The sequence below is a fragment of the Melospiza melodia genome, chromosome 5 (genome assembly GCF_035770615.1).
Source record: "Melospiza melodia melodia isolate bMelMel2 chromosome 5, bMelMel2.pri, whole genome shotgun sequence".
NCBI lineage: Eukaryota > Metazoa > Chordata > Aves > Passeriformes > Passerellidae > Melospiza > Melospiza melodia.
In genome coordinates this window covers 77,770,605-77,794,828 of record NC_086198.1, presented here as the reverse complement: position 1 = coordinate 77,794,828, position 24,224 = coordinate 77,770,605, and the positions used below count along the sequence as shown (strand labels likewise).

The 24,224-nt window shown below is 42.0% G+C and overlaps 1 long non-coding RNA gene across 1 annotated transcript in view; it reads right to left on the bottom strand.

Moving 5' to 3' along the window:
* Positions 1–11,328: 11,328 nt before the first annotated feature.
* The window catches only part of LOC134419158 (uncharacterized), a 40,328-nt gene continuing 27,432 nt past the window's right edge, over positions 11,329–24,224 (bottom strand). The window contains exons 2-3 of the long non-coding RNA XR_010027985.1: positions 21,704–21,751; positions 11,329–11,386 (exon numbers count right to left, since the gene is read on the bottom strand). This is a non-coding gene — a long non-coding RNA (uncharacterized LOC134419158). The remainder of the gene's footprint in view (positions 11,387–21,703; positions 21,752–24,224) is intronic.

Below are 24,224 nucleotides of genomic sequence, written 5' to 3'. Positions count from 1 at the left end.
GAGCCTTGTCTGAGGCTGGGAGTGGGGAAGAACCTTCACAGCAGGTAGCTGTAAACTGCAAACTGACCTGCATGGATTGAGAGTCTGGTTTCCTTGTTTTCCTTCAGAGCCAGTGGCAGGATGCTGAGCCAAAGGACAGTTCAAAGAGATAGCGCGGCAGGAAGAGAAGTTGTGTCACAGACACTTATCAGAGCCTGGAGCTTACACGGCTTTGGGTAACTTCACTGGAAAGAAGTGGGATGCATCCTCCAGTAAATTTGGACCATGGGAACACAGCTTATAGGACTAGAAGCGCTCCAGCAGAGTTCAGCTCCAGCTGACAAGGACTGCAGCCTTATATAATGTTAGCCATAAATGTATCAAATCCCTGTAAATGTTCTGTTGTTTTTGGTTTTTTCTGGTTGCTCCTTGCAGGAACTCCATTTTGGGATTCTATTTTAACTTATAGCCTCAATTAGCTCATATATGAAGCATCATTCACCACTTCCTGCTTTGCTGCCATTTTTATTAAATACTTTAAATGTCAGATTTTCCTTCACTAATTCAATGCTTTCTGCTTTGAGTTACTGCTGAGACATGCCTGCAAATGCAGGAAAGGTTTAGGATTTGTGGTTTACTAGATAGTGTAGGAGCTTTTATTCTTGTATTGAAAACATTTTTGGAAGCACCAGCTGTATTCATTGATGGTAGGTTGTGACTTACTGCAGTCTCATTTTTAATATGGACACTGCTTTTTGGCATTCTACAGAATTCTCCTGGCCTACCAAGATTTACAGAACTCAGTATCAGTGAATTCTGTAAGGGCATCTTCTTAATCAAATGCATGTAAAAACAGGATATTGTTGTGTTCATTGTTTTCCCCACGAGCTCAGAAATGTTTGATTTTCCTCTAGTGGTCTGGATGAGCTCTTGTCTGGCGGTTCCAATGTTTTAACTTCTTTAAATTTTTGACCTAAAAGTCATGTCACTGTAGCACAACTGCAATTACAATTCCTCATTTTGATGGAAGGAAGTGAGTCATTAACAGGCAGCTTTCAAAAGTCTTCCAGAGTTTGACCCAAGTCAGCAACAGACACTGTACTCTCCTCAGTGGATTGTATCTCAAGAGATACTAAAATAATTAGTAAACATCCTGGAATTTAGCATTTGGGTTACACTATCTCAATATTTATTGTTTTGTTTTGTTTTGTTTTTACTGGCCTTTTAGAAGAAAACAAAGGCATTGATAACTACATGATGTAGCCCAGAAACTTCAACAAGAATGAAATTAGATATCTGAAAAGGCCTACAGAAATTTGAATTTGGTGGGAATATGAGGAAAATCATGCTAGGCAGTGCAGTACCCTGATGTTGCTATAGAATTGTGCGGGTCAGGCCCTGACCAAATGAACTTCGGGCAGGGTTCTGCCTTAGCCCCCAGACCTTTGATGGCACAGTAACTCCCTCCTGAGATGGTGCTGACCTTGCTAGAGCTGCCTCATTTCACCCCTGGTCACCAGAGGACACTTTGCAATATGAGAATGACACTCCTTGCATTGCTGAGAGGTCCAGGACAGTGATTGTGAGGTGTGAGACCTTATCACACAGGTAAAGGAAAACTTTAGCAAGGCAACTTACAACTGTGGTAACCAAAACTCTTTTTTTGAAATTAATGTCCTACAACATTCGAGGTACACAGGCATATAATAATTTTTTAAAAATATCAATTCAGATGTCTTTTAAACATTGGAGGAAGAGCTTATCTAGATCCAGGTTACTGGAAAAGCATATTTTTAGCTTGGGATGGTGAAACCTTGGTGAAGAACTAGCTGGTTAAATTTTCTCTGTGTAAGAGCAAGACCTCCTGTGCTACAGACCTCATTTCAAAATTCTTGGATTCAAGGATTGTGTGTTAAAACTGAAGAACAATTTGCTGTTCAATCTGTGATGCACACCTGGCTCTGCATCCATGACTGAAGGTTGAATTGTTGTGTATGTGACAGTTAACTATATACAGGTGTGATCCCTTTAATTTTATCACAACCTGTTCAAAGGAAGTATCATTACACCTTTAATGCTCAATTTTGAAGCAGAAAAGCTAAATGAAAAAATACATTCATATTCACAGCTGCTAGCCAGCTTTTCTTCTCAAGCATGACAGCTTCTATTTTTGTGGTGATAAGACATCTTTCCCACTAGGTCTCTGGGCTAGGCAAAAGATGTGCAAAACTGACTGAAGAAAGATCTCTTATGACCCTCTAAAGTATTGACAAATAGACTTCATCTTTTGGCCTGAATTAGAAGGGGAGAGCACAAAAATATTTCAATAGTTTGAATGCTTTCTGCACCTAGAGTGGAGCTCAGTGATCTTTGCTTATCTTTGCTGTTTCATGAAGTCATAACAATTACAGCTCCACCTAAATGCAGAGGTATCTTTGTATGCCCAGATAACATTCTTGTTAATACCACAGCAGTGCTGACCTGAGTGCAAAACCTGTGCCAAGAACCCTATTTGACAGACAGCAATAATTATCAACAACTGGCTGTATGCTGTGGTTTTATTTTACACAGCTCTTTTCCCTCATAATGATCACACACCTAGAAACTCCTCAGATTTTTTGAATGTTCCAAGTTTTTAGCTAATAAATTAAATATTCTTCTAATTTTTAACAAACAAACAAACCACAATTGCTCAAGTGAACTTTAATTTCCTTTGTGTTCACTAGCAGGCTGTAAAGGGGCATTCAGGATGAGCACTGGAGTGACCGAGGGATCAGTAACATCATTAAGTTTTTAATGATTTTTACTGATCTCTCAAAGTTTTTCATGTAAGCAGAGACACTATGAAAGCTGTTCACTACTTTGTTGTGGAGGTGCTCAAAAGACTGTGTGGTAAGTTAAAATAAAAGACAATTTCTCCCACTGTTAGGTCAGAATGAGGCAGCCATGAACCCTGGAACTCAGAAAAAACTGAAATTTTGTGGCTGCTCTGTCCCTGTAGCTGTGGTAGGACAGCAATCTAATCTCCATCCTAGAAAGTTTTCCCAGGTAGCCTGAGCTGAGCTCCTGCTGTCATTGCCCTGTCCCACAAAGCCCTGAGCTCAGCATGGCCTAATGCTGCTCTTTCATTAAGGGTATTTGCAATGGAATGGAATTGTTCATGTTAATCCTCCAGGCTCCCCACAGCTCCTGCTCACTGTATTTATCATACTTGGCTCATATCCCCAGATATGAGGCTCCTCATAGCAGCCTTTTCAGGGCAGGCTGGGGAACCCTTCCTGCAGGCCAGAGCCCTGTGGCAAAGGCCTCCTCAGTGCAGCCTCTGCACAGCTAAATTTGTGATTTACCAACACATTGGTCTGCCTCATAACCCACAGATACCTTCTTTGTAGGGTGGGGAAACCCTTTCCCCACAAGGCAGATGATTCCTTGGACAAAAAGACTCCTGGTGGTGATTAGTTTATCTGTGGGTGCTGGTGGCACATTTTTCTTTTAAAACAGATCTGAGGGGAGACAGCTGGTCAGAAACCTGGCTGAGAGGTCATTGATTTCATTGTACAGGGCTGAGGACCTGGCCAGCAGTGGAGAGGAACCAGAGGTGATAGCGGCTCACCCTAGACAGACTTTTATGCCACAAAGCAAATGGTGACAGCTCATTTCAAAGAAGACACTGGACGGAATGCACGGCTGCTCTTAAGTGTTTTGAAGAAAGTATTATGTCTGTGTGATGAATTTAGGTAAAAAAAGACACAAGGAAAAACCAAGAAAAGCATGGAAGCAATTTCTTAGATAAAAGGCAAAGTTCCTTACATGGGAAACATGTGAAAGACTGGAAAAAAATAAAATCATCCCAGTAAAATATCTGTGGGACTGGATTCCCCCAGCCTCAGTCTCTGCTCTCTCAGGAAAGTCAGCCTCCTGATTCCTCAAATACTTTATTTTTTAAATTCCGAATATATGTATGTACAGCAAATCATTCTAATCAGCATGAATTTACATAATTCCATATTACCAACTACTGTGGCATTCAGAACAAAAACCCCCACAGTTCTCATTTCTGGAATTTAGGGTCTGTTTCCCATTTGTAATGTGGATGCTTCCTATCATCTGGCAGTGTAAGAACGTTGACAAGGCATGGATGAAATTCACAACATCAGGCTGCAAAATATCACCTGGGAGGAGGGAACAAGCCTTGCCCTCAGTGCTTTTTCGTTTATAACCTGCACTGCCCCAGTTTCCATAAACTCACAGCCTTCATGGGGCTATGGCTGTAACCAGTGCTGTGTAAATAAAGCTCTTTGGAGATGAAGCCCAGAATCCTGTTCCCTTCTCTCTTACACCAGGGCATGGGGGTGTGCCACCCTTGGCTTTCAGCAGACACTCTCTGAATTTTTTCATTTCCTTCACCACTTATCTAAAGCGGCTCACGGAGATAATTTTCCGTGTCAGCAGCTAATCTGATCTGAGATCATGTTACTAAACTTTCTACACAAATCTCCTCTTTTCTAACACTGCCTCCTTTAATGACCTCAAACCCACTGGCTGTTACCAATGACTACACCTGAAAGATGCAATTCATTATTGCCCAACATTTTATACCAGGAGTCCCAGATCTGCTTCTTTGAGCCTTGTTTCCTGTCCAGGGACATAATGAAGCTGTGGGCCCTCTTTACCTCCTGGTTACATAAAGGATTGAATCATTATATTTAGCAGACAGAGGCTCCTCTCTGGTGCTGAACACCCCAGGTCTAATCTCATTTAGCATTTGTGTATTGAAAGAACTTGAATAATTTCAGAACAACTGGTCTTGAGTTAAATTGGTCAAGCTGAAAACGGTGTCAGGCCCCTGTTGATTTATTTATTCCTATGTCAGTAGTCATCTCAGCTCTTGACTCAGCCAAACGAAATACTGCCTGATCTGCAAAGCCAAAAAATAGTTAGAGTGAAAGGATTTTTGCGTTCAGATGTTACCTGACCTAATTTAGAGTCCCATTTTTTCTTTCTACTTGTTAGACACAAGTGTATGGTTGTTCCCTCAAACCGAGACCTTGCAGGTAAATTTTCCTTAATCTCATCTGATTCCTTTCTGTGCTGCAGTGCAGACATCCCTTCAGACAGCTAATCCTTCCTGATCTACCAAGGCTTCTCCACTGAGTTCAATAATTCACATTCCTTCTTATCCAACAGGAATTTGAACTTTCACTTAAATTAATGGTATTATGAAAAGTCCTTGCTTTCTCTAAAATGTTTGTACTAAAGATTATTTTGAAAAAATTGAGCACATTTTAGCATATTTTTATTAATTTTTATGCATTTAGCATATTTTTATATCTGTCTGAATATTAATACTAATTAATAATTTAATTTTAATATTTTAACATGAAAAATAATACTGAAAATTAATACTTGCTGGTTTGTTTGGTTTTTTTTTAACTGATGTCTGTCTGGAAAACATTTATTTTACTCAATATTTTCTCAAGAATATCTCCTGCTTCACATTTCACATGCAATGTCAAAATGAAGTAAAACCTTTGTTATGAAAACTCCTGAACTCTGAAGTTTCAGCCAAAGTCCAGGTCACAGTTTTATAATTTGACCCCAACTCTGCAAATATAACTCTCATTAGGGGGACTTTAACTGTTTGTTGTAGTTTGTAGGTGCCTTGAGATGGGCTGTCCATGGGCTTAAACCGGATTAGGCTTTTTGCCTTATTTTGCTGAGGTTAATGGTTTGCCTCTACCATGCCAATGGCTTTATTCCCCAAAAGAAAATCATAATTTAGTTTTACTCTTATTTCCATGGGAAAACTACAATATATCTTAGTTCTACCATACCTGCTGCTGGATTGCATCCTTCTGTACCAGAGCAATGTCAGGATTCACAGCCTCAAAGATCACCATTCAAATATGGTGCAATACTCCAGCAAATCCATCCCTTTAAGCTCTGTGCCTGTTTTATCATTTTTGACACAAGTCAAAATCTGGAATCCTGAGCTGCTAATGGTGGCCACCTCTCTTTTAGCAGGATGGCCATCACAGGCTGTTCTCAGAGTCAAGCAAGCCCAGACCTTCTGCTCACAGATAAGCACATTTTTTCACCTCTGCAGTGCTTTATGACGCACAGTGTGTCAGCAATAGGTGATAAATATGTAACACACAGGCTGGGTCAGCAGCTGTTTCTCCACACTCCACACCAAGTCTTGCTCTGTCCTGATTTTGTTTGGCCTTATGAATGTTGGTTTGATTCTTTCAGCAAACCTGCCTTTCCCTCATGGTCCTGCCATTAAACTTCAGCATAGATTTGTACACAGCATTGCTAGATAATTTATGGCTTAGTGTTGTTGTGCAGAGATATTTTGCCAGAGTAACATGGCAATTTCAGGACAAAAGGCAGTGAAAATCAAGTCCTGTCCTCTGCTTAGGGTCCCTTTGGCCTCATCACTAAAGCAATGTTTTTGAAATTTGAAAGATTTTCTGGGGACATTTTGGCTTTGAGGAAGACGATGAAAGGTTAAAAAAACCAAAAACCCAAACCCAAATGTTGCACTCACTCAGATAAACAGAAGTAAAGAAAAAGCTTCACCAAAAAAAAAAAATCTATCTTCACCCCCCTTTCTCCATCATGCCCAATGTTTGACTCCTCTTGGGTGTTTAACAGAGAAACTGCTCTGGTCTGAGCCTACCTCACTCCTGGTGAGAACTGTTGTCTCACTGAGAAGTTGTTCATGTTTTCTATTACCCTGCTGGGAAGTTGTTCCTGGATTCTCTAGCTGAAGCTGCTTTTCCAGTTTTTAACATCTGAATATACAGAGAGAGGCAGACCCAGCTGATTCCTCGTGCACTTTCAGGTGGATGAGGTCACTACTACACTAGCTGTCAGCCTTTCTCCAGAACAAATATTTTATTTATTTGTTTATCACAGTAAATGATCTTCAAAGCCAGGAGCCTCATACACCTGGTCTGGGAAGAGTGCAAATCATGCTTAAATGTGCAGTGAGCTGGAGAATATTAAAGTACCCTCTAATTCCTACACCTATCCATAAGAAAGTTTCTACCCCAAGACTTCTGAGTCCTGCTTAGCTCCTGGAAGAGCTGGAGCGTGGTCACTTTTCTGGCTTGGTCAGCAAAAGTTTCTTGGCTCCTTGCTGACAGACTGGAGCAGGTAAGTCCCCTCCAGATGCTGGGAAGAAACCCAGCTCAGGAAATAAAGTATGGAGGAGACTTGGGGGAGTTGTTTCTGCCTGGACAGAAAGCAAAACTGCTGCTGGTGCATCACACTGTTGGTTGTAGGATGGAGAGTGCCTTTCTTTCCTCCCCAGAGACCCTGGGGTCCCTGTCAGTGCTCCTTCCAGGCAGTGCAGGCTGGGCTCATGTACCAACAGAGGAAATGCAGCACTTCAGCTTGTTCTGGGAGCCTAGTGACACACAGGCTAAGGGAACAATTAGGAGTCGTCTTCATAATTCTTTTATAACAACAAAACCCCCATGGTATGATATCATATGAGTATCTGTATCCACATCCTTTTCCATCTCTACATCTACATCCACATTTTGCACTGGCACAGACCTGAGTCACCCGAGATCTGCTGACCTTCCTGGCTCTGTCCACAGGCTGTGTCCTCCCCAGGTGGGTTCTGGCACTTTCCTTTGGGTTCAGGGAACAGTTCTCCTTTTGCACGTTTTAGATGTGGGGCAGGGAGTGAGAGGGCAGGAGTGCAGCCCTGCAGAGCACTGGTCCCACCCTTGCAGGGACGTGCCCCAGGCTCAGCAAACACACAAACCTGTGTCCTCAGCAGCCAGTTGTAGCCACATTTCTCTTCACAGAGAAAAGCAAGGCACCACTTCCCAAGAATATTTCTGGGTTTCACATTCTCTGAACCTCGGAGAAAGGAAAAACAGAAATATTCTTGGGGAGTCGTGCCTTGCTTTTCTCTGTGAAGAGAAATATGGCTACAGCTAGTCACACATGCAGAAATTGTGCTCCCAGTATGAAAGTACTGGAAGAACTGCATCAGGCCATAGCACCTCTGACCAAAACAGCTCAGCAGTTGCTGATTTAGATGAGTCCATGGTGTGGTGGGGCTGTGTGTATGCAATGTAAAGTCATTTCTTCTCTGGGATGTGCTGCAGAGACCAAAGGCTTTTGTCTGCTTTGGAAGGCAATTTCTTTATTTGAACTGCAGGCAGGAAAACAGACTGGTTGTTGGAGTTTACAAAAGGCTGTCATGGCTCTGCTATGTTATTTTTAAATAAACACATTTTAGTCATTAAGTACACACTCTTAAGACCTCAGTAAGAAGAACATCAGAATTATTAGTCAAACTTTAATTCATCTGGTATGAGTTACAGCTGAACTAAAGCATGTGGCAAATAAGAAAAGTTATTTTCCAAGGCCAATTTATCTGTGATAACTTCTAAGACAGAAGGAGCCCAAACTCTAAACCATGCCCACTCTCTCTACACACTTTGGTTTTGCTTCTTGTGTTGCTATTATTTATTATATAGCTCCAGAGAGGACTAGGGGATGTAATTGATCTCTCGAGGTTCCTTTGAGCCCTCCATTTCCATGATTAAATGAGCCTATGAATTGTTACAGACATCATCACACAAAATAATGTTTTATTAAGCACCAGTAAATTGCTACAATAGCAAACCAAAGTTGTGTTTGTACAATATTTCACAAATCACAGACAGCAAGGAGTATCTTTTATATGTGGGCACATTCATTCCTCCACTACCCCCATATCCCTGTGGTTTCTTGTTTCATTTGGGTTGCAGGGTAAATGAATAGGTCCTGCCTCTCTGAAAGAATACCTTTTCCAAACATGGCTGTTAATTTATAAGTGGTTGGCTGGTAAGCTCCTCTGCTGTGCCCAGATTTCAACCCACCTATGTAGGCCACAAAGAATTGAGGGGGAGTCAAGGAGGAGAAGCATTGAGTGAATAGTACATGTGGTGGAATATATTTAATGCCTCTGAAAGTAATGACATTAATTTAATTAAAAATCCACACTGGTCGCTACAATTTATAGGCCAACATGACTAATATTGTTATGCTTCTGTAAGCAGAGAAATTAATTAAAACTTTGAAGCTTTCTCGTTGGCATAATGAAAGCTTATTTTACACTGGTGAGAGATTAAGGAAACTTTCTTGGTGGGCTTTTTTACAGAAAGGCAAAGAAACCCTGCCCCACTTTCACAACCAGGGAGTGTTTAATTAAAAACAGGAGAGAAATTGGGAAAATGAAAGAAGCAAGAAATAGTTGTGTTAATGCATTAGCTCTGTAGAAAGGGCCTGAGAATAGCCAGGAGGATTTTGACACTGGCTCTGTTGGTGTGAGAGAGAAATGGGATCATCATTTGTTACAGGAGTTGGGATGATGGGATGCTGAGGGAGGGACTGGGGCGCTGCTGTGAGGGACTGGGACACAGAGCTCCCTGTGGCAGATTTACAAGACACTGTAGACATTGAATTGCACAGGATATCTCTCCTCCTGCTCTCAGAAAAGGGATGCTGCAGGCAGGCCCTTCTACTCAGAGCTCAGCCTTCACTCTTTTACTTCAGTTCCCATGACTAGCTCTTACCTTTTTGCATTGCATGGAGGTATCACTGGGAGATAGACAGCCATAAAAGATTTTTTAATAGTCAGAGTGAAATGTTTCTATTTGGACAAAAAAAAATTCCATCTAGTGCTGAAAAAATAAGTGCCTATTTAATTGTAGTTACATATATATATATATATATATATATATATATATATATATATATATATATATATGTATATTGGTCTCTAAACCTTCCTGTGGAGGGCAAGTGGAGAGGAAGGTGCTGAGCTCTTCTCCCTGGGATGCAGTAACAAGATGCATGGGAATCGTTCAAAGCTGTACCAGGGGAGGTTCAGCCTGAGCGTTAGGAATCATTTCTTTACTATGGTGCTGGTCAAACACTGGAACAGGCTTTCCAAAGAGGTGGCCAATGCCCCAGGCCTGTCAGTAATTGGGGCATTTAGACAATGCCCTTAATAAAGTCATTTAATTTTTGATCAGCCCTGAACTGGTCAGTGGGGCTAGATGGTCATGGTAGGTCCTTCCCAGGTGAAAGTTTCTGTTCTATTCTAGCTGCACATCCATGTAGGGTGCAGCTGTTGGTGTGAGTTCCTCTGAACCCAGCTTGCCTCACCAAACTGGAGTCACTACAGAGTTATTTGATGTAACATGAAAACCCTGTGAATGCTCTGACTCATGACAAGGACAGGTCCAGGCCTTCCCAGCTGCTTGAGCCAAGAAAGGAGTAAATGGTGAGGGCTTAACTGTGCCAAGCTGAGTACATCTGGAACCTGAGCTCCCATGTGGGGTGGGGAATTACATGAGAGGGTTGATGCTATTTGTGTGTAAGGCGTGGAAGCAAATTCCAGCAGTAGAACAGCTGAAATCACAGAATTTTGTACCTCTGGATATTGCTCAGGACTCTCTTCTGCTGTAATTTTCCCTTTTGACATAATGATACATAAAACTCAGCAAAAAAATAAAAGAAAATAAATCCCTTCACTTCTCACTAGATCAGCAAGGTCAACATAAGTGCATTGTATATTCAAAGAGCAAAAATGGAGCTGCTGGAGCTGTTTGTGCCTAAAGCTGTTATCTGAACCTTCCCAATCTGAAGGATTTGCTGGAAACCCAGCAGCTAACTGTGCCTTTGCATGGGTGTCCCACATTGCTCTGGAAGGAGAAAGGTCCATGCTGGCTGGTTCAGTCAAAGTTGTTGAGGAAACATCCAACACAACCAAGAGGATTTTAGGGTCTGCAAGTCCAAAGGGTAAATGAGGGAAAAAATAATTATTCAGCATTCATTAAAGCATCAAGCTCTTTATCAAGCCATGCTGTGCCCTGACCACTTCCCCCTCCACTGACCAACCATGCTGCATGCCAGATGGGCTGTCCCCAATATCAGGCTAACAGAAGCTACTGCTTTTCCTCAAAACTAGATGTACTTCACATTCAAGTGCCTCTTGTGAGCTGTTCTTCACCCTCAAGCTGCCCTGACAGTGTTAATTCCCCATGATGGCAGGTGAGATGAACCTTTCTTTTGGGTTTTAGCGCAGTGTGATCACAGTGTAGCACTCACCATCAGGTCCAAGATCTCACATGCATGTCTTCCTTCAAAATATCAGAACAGTCAACCCACCTGCCAAAAGAATCAGAAAACATTAAATCTGGGTAATATTTAGGCTATGGATGAGAGTTTGTCTGCCCAGGCAGAGCTGTATTTCCCTTGCCTGGGCTGCCTTCTGGCTTACCTTCAGAAATGGCTACCCCAAGCCATCCCTCACTTTCTGCATCTCTTTGCACTCTTGGGGTGGTGTTGGTGATCCTTCTGGGCCTGTTCCAACTCAGACTGTTCTCAGATTCTGTGAAATAACCAGGGGTATGATTCTCCTTAACACTTTGGGGTCTTCTAATAGAAATCAGAGTTTCCTCAAAGTAGGGAAGGCTGTTTTGAAAGAGAGTCAGTGTATTGATCAAGGCAATGTGGGGAAGGAGGTGTATGCCCTTCAACAGAGACGTGAGGGCAGCAGTGCTAAAGGAAAGGAGAACTGAACATCTCAGGGTCTCCTGGAAGCCTCTAAGGAAGGACTATGTTCTCCATCTAAACAAAACTTAAAGCACAATTAGAAGTTTTGTTGTGCCAAAAAATGTAACACACTGATTATAATTTATTGAATGCACATATGAAAGAATTCAGTCAAAATGTTTGCCTTTGCATAGCAAGGCCCCAGCTAAACATCCTCCTGTTATATAATATCTTTTGCCTGTTTCAGAGGCTCTCCATTGTGGTTAATTTGCAGTAAAGACCAGAGCTGCTGCCTCCCCCTCCTCAACACCAGTTTTAGGAGAGCCATGAGAGCCGTAGCTCCTATTTGACACACCCTGTGACTGACAAGAGCTATAATAATTATTTCCTTTGACTGGATGCATTGAGTATTGGCTCTCTACTCCTGAGAAATTAAGACAATTAAACACTGCAACTGTTAGGCACAAAATCTGCAGTGACAACCAAATGACCATGGCTTTCCTGTCCACCCAAAGAACAAAGTCTCCAGGCCCAGCAGGTGACCAGCAAATACTAATGGAGCAGCCAATACACAGAGAAGCCCTTCCCTTGCACACCCCGTCAAACTGGCTGAAACACCTCTCATCAAAATGTTCCTGCTGGACCACGGAGCAGCGCCAGGCTGGTGTCCTGTGGAGGAAATACTAGAGAGTGTTGTGAGCATACAAGTTTTTCTTTGGGGAACTCTATTTCAAACAACATCCTCAGGTTTTCTGAATTGTGGCATTTTTAACAAAAATTTGTTTGGGGCTTACCATTGCTGCAAAATGCTGTTTTTACTTTCAGAAATTCAGATCCTTTTTTTTTTTTTTTGTATTTAGGACATTTTTTGTGGGTGGTTTTGTTTGTTTTTATGCTCCTGAGATGACATTCTGGTTTGGGATTATTGTTATTATTTTAGAATTTTGATTATTATTTCCATTACATACAGAGCGTAATTTAGATATGTTGACATCTCTAGCAGAATGAAAATATGTTTTTCCAAACAGCTGGGAGTGCTTTAATTGCAGATGGGTCTCAACCAGCTCTTGAAAGCTGTTCCAGTGTAAACCTGACCTCTCTGCCTGGCTCCAAAATTTTGTGATGCACAACATTTAAAACTTGGACCTTCCCCACCTGAAACACTGTGAGTATGTTTTGTTGAAAAATTTAATAATTTTTACTGAATCATGGACATGGAGTAAAAAGAAAATCACTCCCAGAAATGCTATGATCTACACGCATTTTTAAGACACGGAGTGTAAATGTGTAGAAATTAAAAAGTTTTGGTTCAAAATGGTTTATAACAAAATAAACCTGACAGAAAGCTGATGGTTGTCAGGAGCTTTTGCAGCACCAGTGAGAAAAGGAAGTTTCACAGAGATTTTGGAGTTTGGTACATTCTTCATTACACAGAATCTTCTCGATTTCAGCCACAGTTTAAGCCAGGTCTTCAGGAAAGCAGAAGTACATCCTCCAAAATATTGAAGGCTAATGTAAAATTTAATTTAATTCTCAGTTTAATGCCAAGACAGGGGCAAACAATAGAGGATTTTCTGCTCCTTGCTTTCTTGCTATTTATGAAAAATCAGCTGCAGAGAAAGAATGATGCCAAGCAGCTCCTGCCTGTTGTGCTGCTCAGAGCTGCTCTCAAGGGAGGAGAGGTTATACCAGGTGCAGCCAAATTCCAGCCCTGCCATCCAGCAGAAGGGATTCCATGTGCCAGGGCTGCCCACAGGACAGTGCACACAGCTGTGAAAGCCCAGCTCCTGCTGCCCAGCATCCTTGTCAGCACCACACTCTCTCCAAGCAAAGGTGGGCACAAAGAAACCTCCCCAACATCCAAATTTTGCTCCCAACATTTGTTGTGGTGTCACTGAGGACTTTGAGGTTAGCTGCCTGTTTATTTGTTTTCCATCCTGGGATGCTGTGTGATCTGTTTTAAGCCTGGAGATGGAGAAAAATGCAGCTCTGCCTTCAGCAGTTTGTGTGAGTGACAGTGACTGATGCCTTTTGGAAGAGCACCCCAGGGGCCATGAGATGAGTGTAGATTGTGTCTGGGTATTGGTTAGCAGCATTTGTACCGAGTTGGTTTCCATTATTCCACATGTCAGGAAGAACATTTGTGCTTCCAGGCCACTAGATGATGATGGCACTGTAATTACAGCTGCATCTGAATTAACATTCCCACATGAATAAAACATTAGCATGATTATTCTTAGCTCTTTAACCAGTGGTCTGTGGTCTCATCTCATTATAGCTACTTTCTTAACCAAACCAAACCACACACTCTAACAAATGAAGAAGAGAAATAAACACAGAACATCTCTTCACCTTTTTCCCATTTAAGACTGGGAGTTGGTTAAATAATAATGAAGTATCTCTGAAAACCAACATGTTGCCAGAATTATGTGGCCATAATAGGATATCTGTGAACTTTAAGCCTTTGCTTCATGTCCATAAAGGTTTGATGCACCTTTATGGTGCTGAAGACTGCGAATTGAAAATGCTGGATGTGTGATTATGTCTTTTTCTACACAGGAAAACAATTTGAACATTCAAATCTTAGGATTTTGCATTTAAACAAAATCTTTGGGCCACAGGTGGAATGTTTTCATAGGAGCTTGGAGTCCTAAAGGGACAAAGCAAAGTCAAGGCCCCCATTTTGATGTGCTTGAGTGCAGGAATTGCCTTTGCCCTGCACTCCTCATGCCAAGAGCTGGACAAGACCCCACAGAGCCTCCAAAGCCTTTTCAGTGTGTCTGCCCTGGAGCCAAAGGTGTGACACCAGCTCAGAGACCCATTCCTGAGGTAGCTTTACATGGTGTGCTCTTGCTGTAATCTTGCCTTTCTCAGCAGCATCAGTAGAGGGAAGAAGGGCATTTTTTGGTTTGTGGGTTAATGACTCTCACACAAGTTGAGCTGTCTGTTGCTGTGATTTTAGACTTGGTCAAAATAGAAATACAAAAATCTATACTCTTCCTGGCTCCCTGGAAAACCCTGCAGTGTCACCACCATCCCCTTCTGTGGATGATTTTTTTAATATTTAACTCATCTGTTTTTACCTCTTTGAATCCCTTTTAATCACTAATAACTTTTGAATCCTCTTGCCCGCTTCAGCCAATGCTTGACATGTTTGTGACGGTATCAAGGTATCATTAGAAGTTTCCTTTAAAATTATGTTTCTGTAGAGAAGATCCTCATAATTTTCTCATCAGAGAAGAAATTGGTAGCAGGAACACAATTTTAGAACACATCAGGGAATCCTCACCTGAGACAGAAGGAAAGGCTGGAATTGCTCAGAGCTCACATTTATTTACATGCACTGGTCGTATGATGGCTAGACTTTGGAAACCAAGTTCTGCTGTTCATGAAGCTCCTCTGGCAATTTGGGAAGCACAGGTGAGCCTCACACTTCAGCCTGGTACCTTTGTGCAGTGTTTGAGAACCAAGGGCTTTGCCTCTGTCAGGATCTTCCATTGTATTTTTGTAAGGGCTGAGGGCTCAGACAGTGCAGGCTGTGAAATCTGCTCCTAATGATGGGTTACAAATGAGCAGCCTGAGACCAAGCTTGACTCATAATGAAAGTAATTGTAGGTAGCTGCCCATTCCCATTCCAGCTATTGCAGGGAGACTCTTCCAGGGGATGTGTGGTTGTGGCCAGGCTATGCTGGCTGTTTTTGCTTCTTCTTGAAAGCTGAACACTGGGCTGGGCTGGCAATTGTGTGAGAAAGGTAAACCTAGAATTTCTTTTTATAGCAGCCTCAAGCTAGGCCCAGATAGCAGGATGGGTGACAGGAATGGGGAGCTCCAGCACCAGGAGGGGAGGGGACCACTGAGCCTGTCTTCAAGGATTCAGCTGTTTCCATCATCAGCCATTTGACTCTGGTTCAGCAAAGGCATCTTCAAGTATTAGAAGAGACAGATGGGCCAAGCTGAGTCTAGATGTCACCAGTCCATGGGCAACTTAAAAATTTGGTCTCAGAAATATTCTCTCTTACAATTAAACCTGATAATTCCTGGCTTCCCATTCCACTGAGGGAAAAGTCTAACCCTTGCAGAGGCTGAAAATATTGGTTATAGATGTTCTGTTGGGAGGATGACAGCTTTGGTCACACAAGAGCTTTCTTCCATGGTAGCTGTTCCCAGTTTGGATTTATTTTTTTTTTACCAACAACATTTAACAAACAACAGCAGAAAAACCCCTCATTTAAAAAAATGCTGGATTAACTTCCTGAGAAACTGGCAGAAGAATCTGCCTTTGCCCTCCCTTAAATTATATGTTGTGCTCCCCTGCTGGTACAATAAAATAAAATGAAAAAGAACCTTCTCCATTTTTCTTTCACCAGTGCGTTAGGATATTGTCAGGTCAGCCCTGGTGGTGGGGTAGCAGATGACTAATAGCTGTGGTTTTTAATTAAATGTTATCAGAAGAGGATGATAGATTAGCACTACTACCCCCTACATTTCCCAGAACATTTCAAAATTACTTTTTGAAAAATGGACTTGAAAAGAAGAAAGAAGGGGGAACCATGAAACAATGGTGGGAATTCCTTGTCCTTGCTGGACTAGAACAAAAGCTTTCTGTCTGTCAGAGAAGGAAAAGCTTATTTATATATTTGTTAAAATTAAACCAGTGCAGGCTAACTTGTACCTGGCTGGGATTTCTGCAGCAGAGCTGGACCTCACCTTCCCAGGTCCCTGTTTCTGCAGGCATTTCTAAAGAGGAAATGTAGGCATTTGGGTATTTAGAGCTGTGGCACCTGGAAATGATAAAACATGGGATATTGAGTGAACCCTGCATTTCTACTGCCTGGAGGTTTGCTGGGAGTAGGTGGGGGAATATCTGAGCTAATGGAAAGGAAAAAAAACATTAATCCAGAAGTAGCTCATAATTAAAGGCTACCATTTTGTCTCTACGTGAAATAAAAGTTCAGAGTCTGAAATTTTTCTTTGGGCAAGCACCAAGTTCAAATAATTTCAGTGCAGGTGGCAGGATCCCTGTTTTCTATGGAGAGATATTTGGTCCTTTCTCCTCTGCTCACCTTTTTGTTACTACTATTAGTTACAGCACTCAGGTAGTGAAGATAGAAGAACACAATCTCTAGACCCACCTTTGCCTTAAAAAACAGCTTAAGAATATTTTCATCAGAAAAATAAAGGCCATTAAAGTAACTAAATCCTTTCAGATTATTGGGTTTGGATTGTTCTTCTTAGAACAGGAGCTGAAACTCTTCTTTAGCTTCATTTTAGGTCCCTGAGTGCAATTCTGGATGCTGCCCAAAATGAACAACTGATGGGGAATGGGGGTGCAATCTATAAATAAAATGAGCACATCATTAACTTTTTATCATCATTGTAATTTTTATTAGTCAAGGTTTTGGCCCCTAGAAGCTGGGGCATTTTTAATGAAAAAGACACAAATAGCTTGTAAGTCAGGCTATAAATATAAGGCACTGGAAAACTGGGCTAGTGCCCAGATAGATGATCATATTTTAGAATAAATTTATTTCTATTTCTCCCTTTCAACCAAAAAGGTGCATCAGTGCTTAGTGGCAGAAAAAACCCCCCATCTTTATCCTTATCTTTTTTTGTGCTGAGCATGTATTTTTTTTCTGAGTTCCTTCCATCTTTGGCTATGGCAGGCACATCCCACAGAACACAGATACAATTTCAAAGCAGTGGTAATGGCTATTAACGTTAAAATGCTGATTTCCCAGTTGCCTTGTTGAAACAGTCTGAGCTGCAGCACACATGCCAATAAAATCCCACTTTACATATAGTGGTAGGTGAAAATATGATAGAGGTTCCTTTCTCTGCCAGCTATTTAATTTCTGTCCAAGGAAACTCGAGTGAGGTGCAGTTCTCCTACAGATGCTGATTAATTCTTTGGTCCATTTAGAGTGTGCTATTGCATGAAAACAGAAGAACCTGTGGGAGTTGGTATTTCCTTGATTTTTTTTTTTCTCCTGGACTGCACTGAACACATATTGAGTGCATCAAAATGCCACTTCAAGAGTGAATAAAAGGAAAAAGCTGCTACATAGCTGGAAAAGAGCCTGCACCAGAGTTTACCTACTTTGCATTTAGGATGGTGACACAGAGAGGCCTTGTGCTCCTGTCAGGGTGCCCTGTGGCCAGTGACAGAAACATGGGCAGTTCTAAATTGAAAGACCATTTCTATATTAATTTATCACTCTGCTATACACAGGGCTAAGTATTTTCCAGAAGCTGCTACTGAGCCTCGGAGAGCTGAGGGAGCTTAAATGGTTGTGAAAGAAATACAGTTGCTTTCCTGATGTGATGTATTTGGCCTCATGAAAGGGCATTTTGTTTAGGTGGTGCACAGAAATCTTAGAAAGTGCCTATGGACACAGATACAGTCCCTGGGGCAAAGCAGCAAACCTGAGCAGAGAAAGGATCATAAATCATGGGCCTTAATGTGCAGCTCATAAATCCCGCGTTTGTAGGAGCTCTGATAAGGCAGGATGATGTTGGAGCACTTTCACTCCACATAACAGAGCATGTGGCACTTGCATCCACACAGCAGTGAAATGAGCTGAGATTTGCATCTCATTTTTCTCTCCTCTGTGCCACGGGTGGGGCAGATTCTGATCATGGCTACAGGGAATGTAAATAAGAGAAAGTCCCCTGGTTTCACAAGAGTGACTCCAAATGTAAATCTTCACATTAGGGATGGGGAATAGACTCTGAATTATGTTCATTTACATGAGATAATCATATCAACCTGGGAATCTATAAGTCAAACATCTGTGCTTGTTACTCACAGTAATTTGTATGTATACATATGAATGCTTATTTGATATTTGCATATCAGATATTTGCATATTGTGAAGGCAAAATGTGATATACACCAATCAACTTTCATGTGTCTGAGTTGTTACTAAATGATGGCTGGATGCTGCTTAGATAACCAGTCTGATAGCCAAGGAAATCCAGATTTTCCCAAGCAGTCTGTGCTTAACTCCTCAGGAATTAGATGCCCTTCCTAATGGCAACATTTGCAATAATTTTGGGGTTTGGGTCTTTCAGTTAAAGTGAACATCCTACCCTAATATTTGAAATAAATCTCCCTAGATATCTTCTTTCCCCTCAAAATTTTAACCCGTAGAGAAAAAAAATGAAAGGACAGACATTATTATTGTATTTTCTGCAATCTGAGGAAAATTTTAATGAACAATCTCTCTGTTCAAGGTAAGGTGCATCTGTGGGATCCACTGAAAGGAAAAGAAGTTGCACTGTGCTCTCCTTAAGTGCTAAACCTCCAGGTTTTTCTTGGCTCCCAGCATTCCTGATGGCGATTCAGAGTGCCCTGTGATCTTTATCAGCCCTGTGCATGCCATAGAATGTTTTGGGTTGGAAGGGACCTTAAAGACCATCTAATTCCAGTCTCCCTGCCCTGAGCAGGGACACCACCCCTTAGATTGTGATGCTCAGAGCCCCATCCAACCTTGAACACTTCCAGGGATGGGACATGCACAATCTGGGAGAAAATCCATGTACCTCTCAGACTTCCTCTGTACATACATCAGTGTAAGTCAATAGATTTTGACCCTGGGGACTTGTTGTGGGAAAAATATTCTATCTGGCATGGTGCAGGCTAGACAAGTAATCAAATATCCTACCTTCTTCATTCTTTCTTGCTGCTCGGGCATTGGCAGAATTATTAAATAATCCCTCTAAATTAAATTTCTCTTTCATTTTGAGAACATCATATGGATATCTGTGCTTTCAGGACATAACTGGAAGAGTGGCTATGAAGATGATTCATTTTCCTTATCCATTTTAACTTGATAACCACAAAAAGCAGTAGATGCTTTCTATTTTTTCCAGTACAACAAGCAGTAGCATATGTTTACTGCACAATAATTTATTCTCACAGAGGAAGATGATATTTCCCTAATGACTCATGTTTCTGAGAAATATGAAGTGTCTCTCCCTTTACATCTTTTCCTCTTCTCATCTCTTTTGGATGAGAAATCATTGCTTTCTTTTATCTGTCTCAGATGCATCCAGCAAAGTTACTACAAAGCTCCAACTCTCTGTGTTCTCAATGAGCCCAGCAATGACATCTTCTCCTTGTAGCATCCAGTCTTTCACTTGTACATTTTTATTTATCTCCTGCAGCAAGCTATTATGTAAAGTTTTGGGTGGGGGTCTTAATCTACAAACACTGTAAATTAAGACCCCCACCCAAGTGAGGTCCTTTAAAGTCTCCACCCTTTAAATTCTCTTGCCTTTAAAGAGAACTCACTCCAAAGTGTGGCTCTAGCTGCCACACAGTGCTCCACACAGAAGTGAAAGCTGCATCACAATCTGGAAATGCATGTTGTTCCACATTACTTCTTTCCTATGTCTGGAAGCTTTTTTCTTAATTTTGAAAGGGTTTGGGTTTTTGGTGGTTTGTTGTTTTTTTTTTTTTTTAAGCAAAAACAAATCTTAGAATCCCTGGGGCGCTCACTTTGCCCTCTTTGCTGAGCAGTCCTGACAAAATCATTGGAGGACCAATATACGGAAAAACCCTTTGATCTCATGTTTCTCATTTAAAAAGGAAGGGTGCTTGTTAGCATATTGTCTGAATGCCAGAGTTCTGACCAAATTCTTGCACTAGTGGAATGCCAATCCTTGGGTGCAGTTTGCAGCGCGCAGCAGCATGTCAGATGTCAGCAGTGCCTTGGGGAGCTGAGCTTCAGCCTGGAGAATTATGTCCTCATGAAGTCAAAGATATTACAAATGAAAAAAACCCTGAGGCTACTCTGCACCCCTCATCTAGGGAGAAACCTCATCTCCTTGAGCAGAAGAGTTATTTGCATCTCTGTGTTGAGATTTTCATCCTGGGAACTGGAGACACCACAGGAAGGACATGGACACAGTGGTGCAGACACAGAGCCAATCTCCGTCTCATGTGGTTGTTTTTTATTGTGTGGGATCCTCACTGAGGGGGTTCTGTACCTGCTGCCTTCTCTGCTCTGCCTGGCTGTCCACTCCTGCCTGCTGACACCCAGCATTGCTGCTGTCTCATTTTCTCTAGGAATCACCTACTAACGCCCCTCTCCTCCATGCAGGAGATTATGAACAGGTTGCTTCACTCCACAGCGTGCACAAGGTATCCAAAGTATCCATCCCACCTCCTTTTTCTCCCCTTCTTGTTCCCAGCACTGGGAGCAATGCCTTAACTTAGGTGTAGTTTCTGGCCCACGTTCTTTACTCTGCTGCAGTCATAAACTTTAAATCTCTCTGTGCTATTCCGTCTTTTCTTTTTTTAGGAGAAATGCTTCTCCAACACAATAAAACAACACCTGTGAAATAGATTTCAGTCTTCTCCAAGGTCTCTTTCATTTCTTCCCACTGTTCTTCATTACAGTGTTCTGTCTTTTGGATTCCTCTCCTCCTGGGAATCATTTAGAGATACAGAGGCATCTCCATTCTCTTCCACAAGCTCTTCAAAGTTTAAATCATTGCTTGTTGCTGGGAAACAATATTTGTTTTCTTTGTCCAGTGAGGGGCCAGTACTTAGTTCAGGTTGCTGGCATCTCAGAGTATTAGAAATCATTGTGAAGGCCTTTTTGGCAACGCCAGGTACAGAATGCAGCAGCCCCATCCTTTGGTGGGGACAAGGCTGGTTTCATTGGTGCCATCAGCTCAAGGTGGTGGGCCAGGCAATGCATTACACAGGCCAGAGCTGTCCTTAAGCTTGAAATACATCAGGGAAATGCCAGGAAAGGTAATGGGAAGGAGAATGACCCACTGCAGAGCTCACAGTGGTTATCTGAAGTAGGGAGGTGCCTTATTGTGGAGCCTGTGTGACCCTTCCAGGCTGGTGACACTGACTGACTCCTGGTCCACACAGCCCTTCCCAAACCTCCATGATGGGGCCTGGATCCCTCCTGGAGTTGTAAGCAGCTGCATTTTGCATATCTGGCTTTATTTATTTTGGGGATTTCCTTCTCTTTCTCTACCCTTGCTTGCAGAGGTGCTAAGTATTAAAATAACAGTGAGGAAGGGGAGAATTCACATCTTGGCATTTCTCAGTGAAAGTCTGCCAGACATTTAATAAACTGTTTTATGTTGAAAACATTTGAAGAATGACTCTGCAAACAGTGATAATACTTACTCATTAAGCTTTCAAACAGCCTGGCCTGACAGCCTTAACCTTTGCACCCTGCAAGTGAAAACATAAGGCACAAGTAAAACCCCTTCCTGCAGTAACTCCAGCGGGCTGAGTAGTGGATTACACCAGGTATGAATTTACCCCCTGGCATTTGGTTCATTTCTAACAGCAAGTCATCATGGCTTGGTTGGAGCCCCAGTGCCTGATATAAGACTCCCAATAGAGTTAATTATTCAGCTCTTTACAATAATCCATCGCCCAGTCAACCCACAAAGCATTTCGTCACAGTAGCAGCCTGAATGTTCAGTTAGGGGACCAATTAATCAAGCTGGCATTAAAAAAAATATAAAACCACATTTTATAATAGTGTAAAACATCAATGTATTCATTTGAGCTGCATTTGGCATATGCAGACGTGCACACACAGTATCTCTACAGCTTGATTTATTACATTTAAAACTGAATGGTTTTGGAAATCAATTTTATTAGCCTTCATTATTTTAAAACATAAAATAAAATGAAAACATTACTTAATAATGGCTTTTAAATTCTAGATAAAGATGCCCAAAGGAAAAATATAGAAACCCTGGAGCATTGTATAGTATTCTTTATTTTTTTTCATGGACTAGCTCAGTGATTTGGAAAAAGAAATGATGGGAGTTAAGGAGTGTGTAAAAAGATGAAGCTGTAGGTATTGCCACTTGTCCAGTGTGTGTGGGAATGAGTGGAAGTGATTCCTTTTTCCCCAGCATGCCTTGGATCAGAAAACACAAATAAGTGGCATCTGTCTCACTTGCCAACAGCACCTCAACTAAAAGAGAAACTGAATGAGAAGTTGTCTTTTAAGAGACAGGAGCACATCCCTTCTGTATTTGCAGCTGTTTCTCTATCCAGGGTTACACTGGGGGGAGGGGGAGCAGAGGGTGGAAAGGGACAGATTAGAAATTAATGGAACAGAGATAAAAGTGTTGCACCACTGAGACCCTCTGCCACAAGCCGTTCCCAGAGGCAGGTAACGGGATCCCTCTCCACCTGTGCAAGGGGGAGGCCAAAAGCAGAGGTTTGCTGGAGGATTGCAGCAGCCAGGTGGGCAGCATTTCACCTCCAAGGAGTTGATATTACCGGAGCAGCAACCAGGGCAGGTCACGGTGTCTGGAGCAGTGTGTGACAATCACAGGAAAAGTCTTGCCCTGACAGTGAGCATGGCCTGGGGCCTGAGGTGCCAGGGAGGCTCTTGGCCACACACTGCAGCTCCTGCCTTGTCAGGACCCAGGACATCCCTCTGGCTGCCCTGAGCAGCCAAGACCCCTGCCAGGGGGCTCAGAGACCCTGGCACAGAGCCCAAGATGCCTGTGGGTTTGATTATGACCCATGGAACAAGTTACCAACCTTATATGAAGATCTGCAAGCCACAACAGTTTAAGTAGAATGACAGTGAATTTATCACAGGGTGGAAAAGTAGATTTTGGGGTTTCTAGAATGGGGGTTCAGGGGGCAAGATGGAGGGATCTGGGCATGTCCAGCCTTTCTCCTTCTTCTTCTTGGCCTCCATCTTCTGCTGTGATGGTGGTTTAGAGTAGCAGCTTACAGTCTAATACAGGTGATAGGTATTGGAAAGTAATTGTAAATATTGTACATGTAGTTTTTAGTACAAAGACACAGCACTGCTCCAGTGCCTCTGTCTGTCCTGCTGAGCTGAACTCAGCAGGACAGGAGAAAGTATTTTATAGATTAGAAACAATAAACAACCCTGAGACTGAGAAATTAAGAGCTCTGAATCCTTTTTTGACTGCCAGGTGGGGAAAAGAGACTTTTTAACATTTCTCGGAGTCACAGTGACCAGCTAGAGACCCCAACACTGCCTTTGTCCTCTGCCTGTGCTGCCTTCCTCCACTGGAGGTGAGGAATCTGCTGTGCCTGGGAACTGCTCATTAGTGGAGATGTTAGACTGGGGAAGGACTTTCCCTGAAAAATTCACTGCATTTTTCTGGGTTTTTGATTAGAAACAAAAAGAAGCAAAACATTTTCAATTATTTAAATTTTAAACATACACACATAGGGAGATAAATATAAATATGTATGTATATGTACTTGCCTAAAAAACATCATTTTGTATGCTTCCACAATAAAGTTTTAACCACTCACAGGTCTTAAAGTACCCTTACTTTTGAGATCTGCAGCAGATAACATGGAACCAGTGCTGACGAGGCTTGGCTCAGGAGCAAACTCAGAGGCAGTGTAAGACATCTCAATAGGATTTGGTGCTGATAGAGACATTGCAGCCAGAGGAAGGCATACAGCCATGGAAAGATGAAAAAATAAAATGGTGATTATGGATTTGCTGGTGAAATTCCCATTATCAATCTATCCTGGTAAGAACTCTCTACATTTCACAGAATCATAGAATAATGAGGTTGGAAGAAACCTCTAAGATCATTGAGTCCAACCTATGCTCTAACATCTCAATCAGACTATAGCACCAAGTCCAGTCTTTTTTTAAACACATCCAGAGATGGTGATTCTA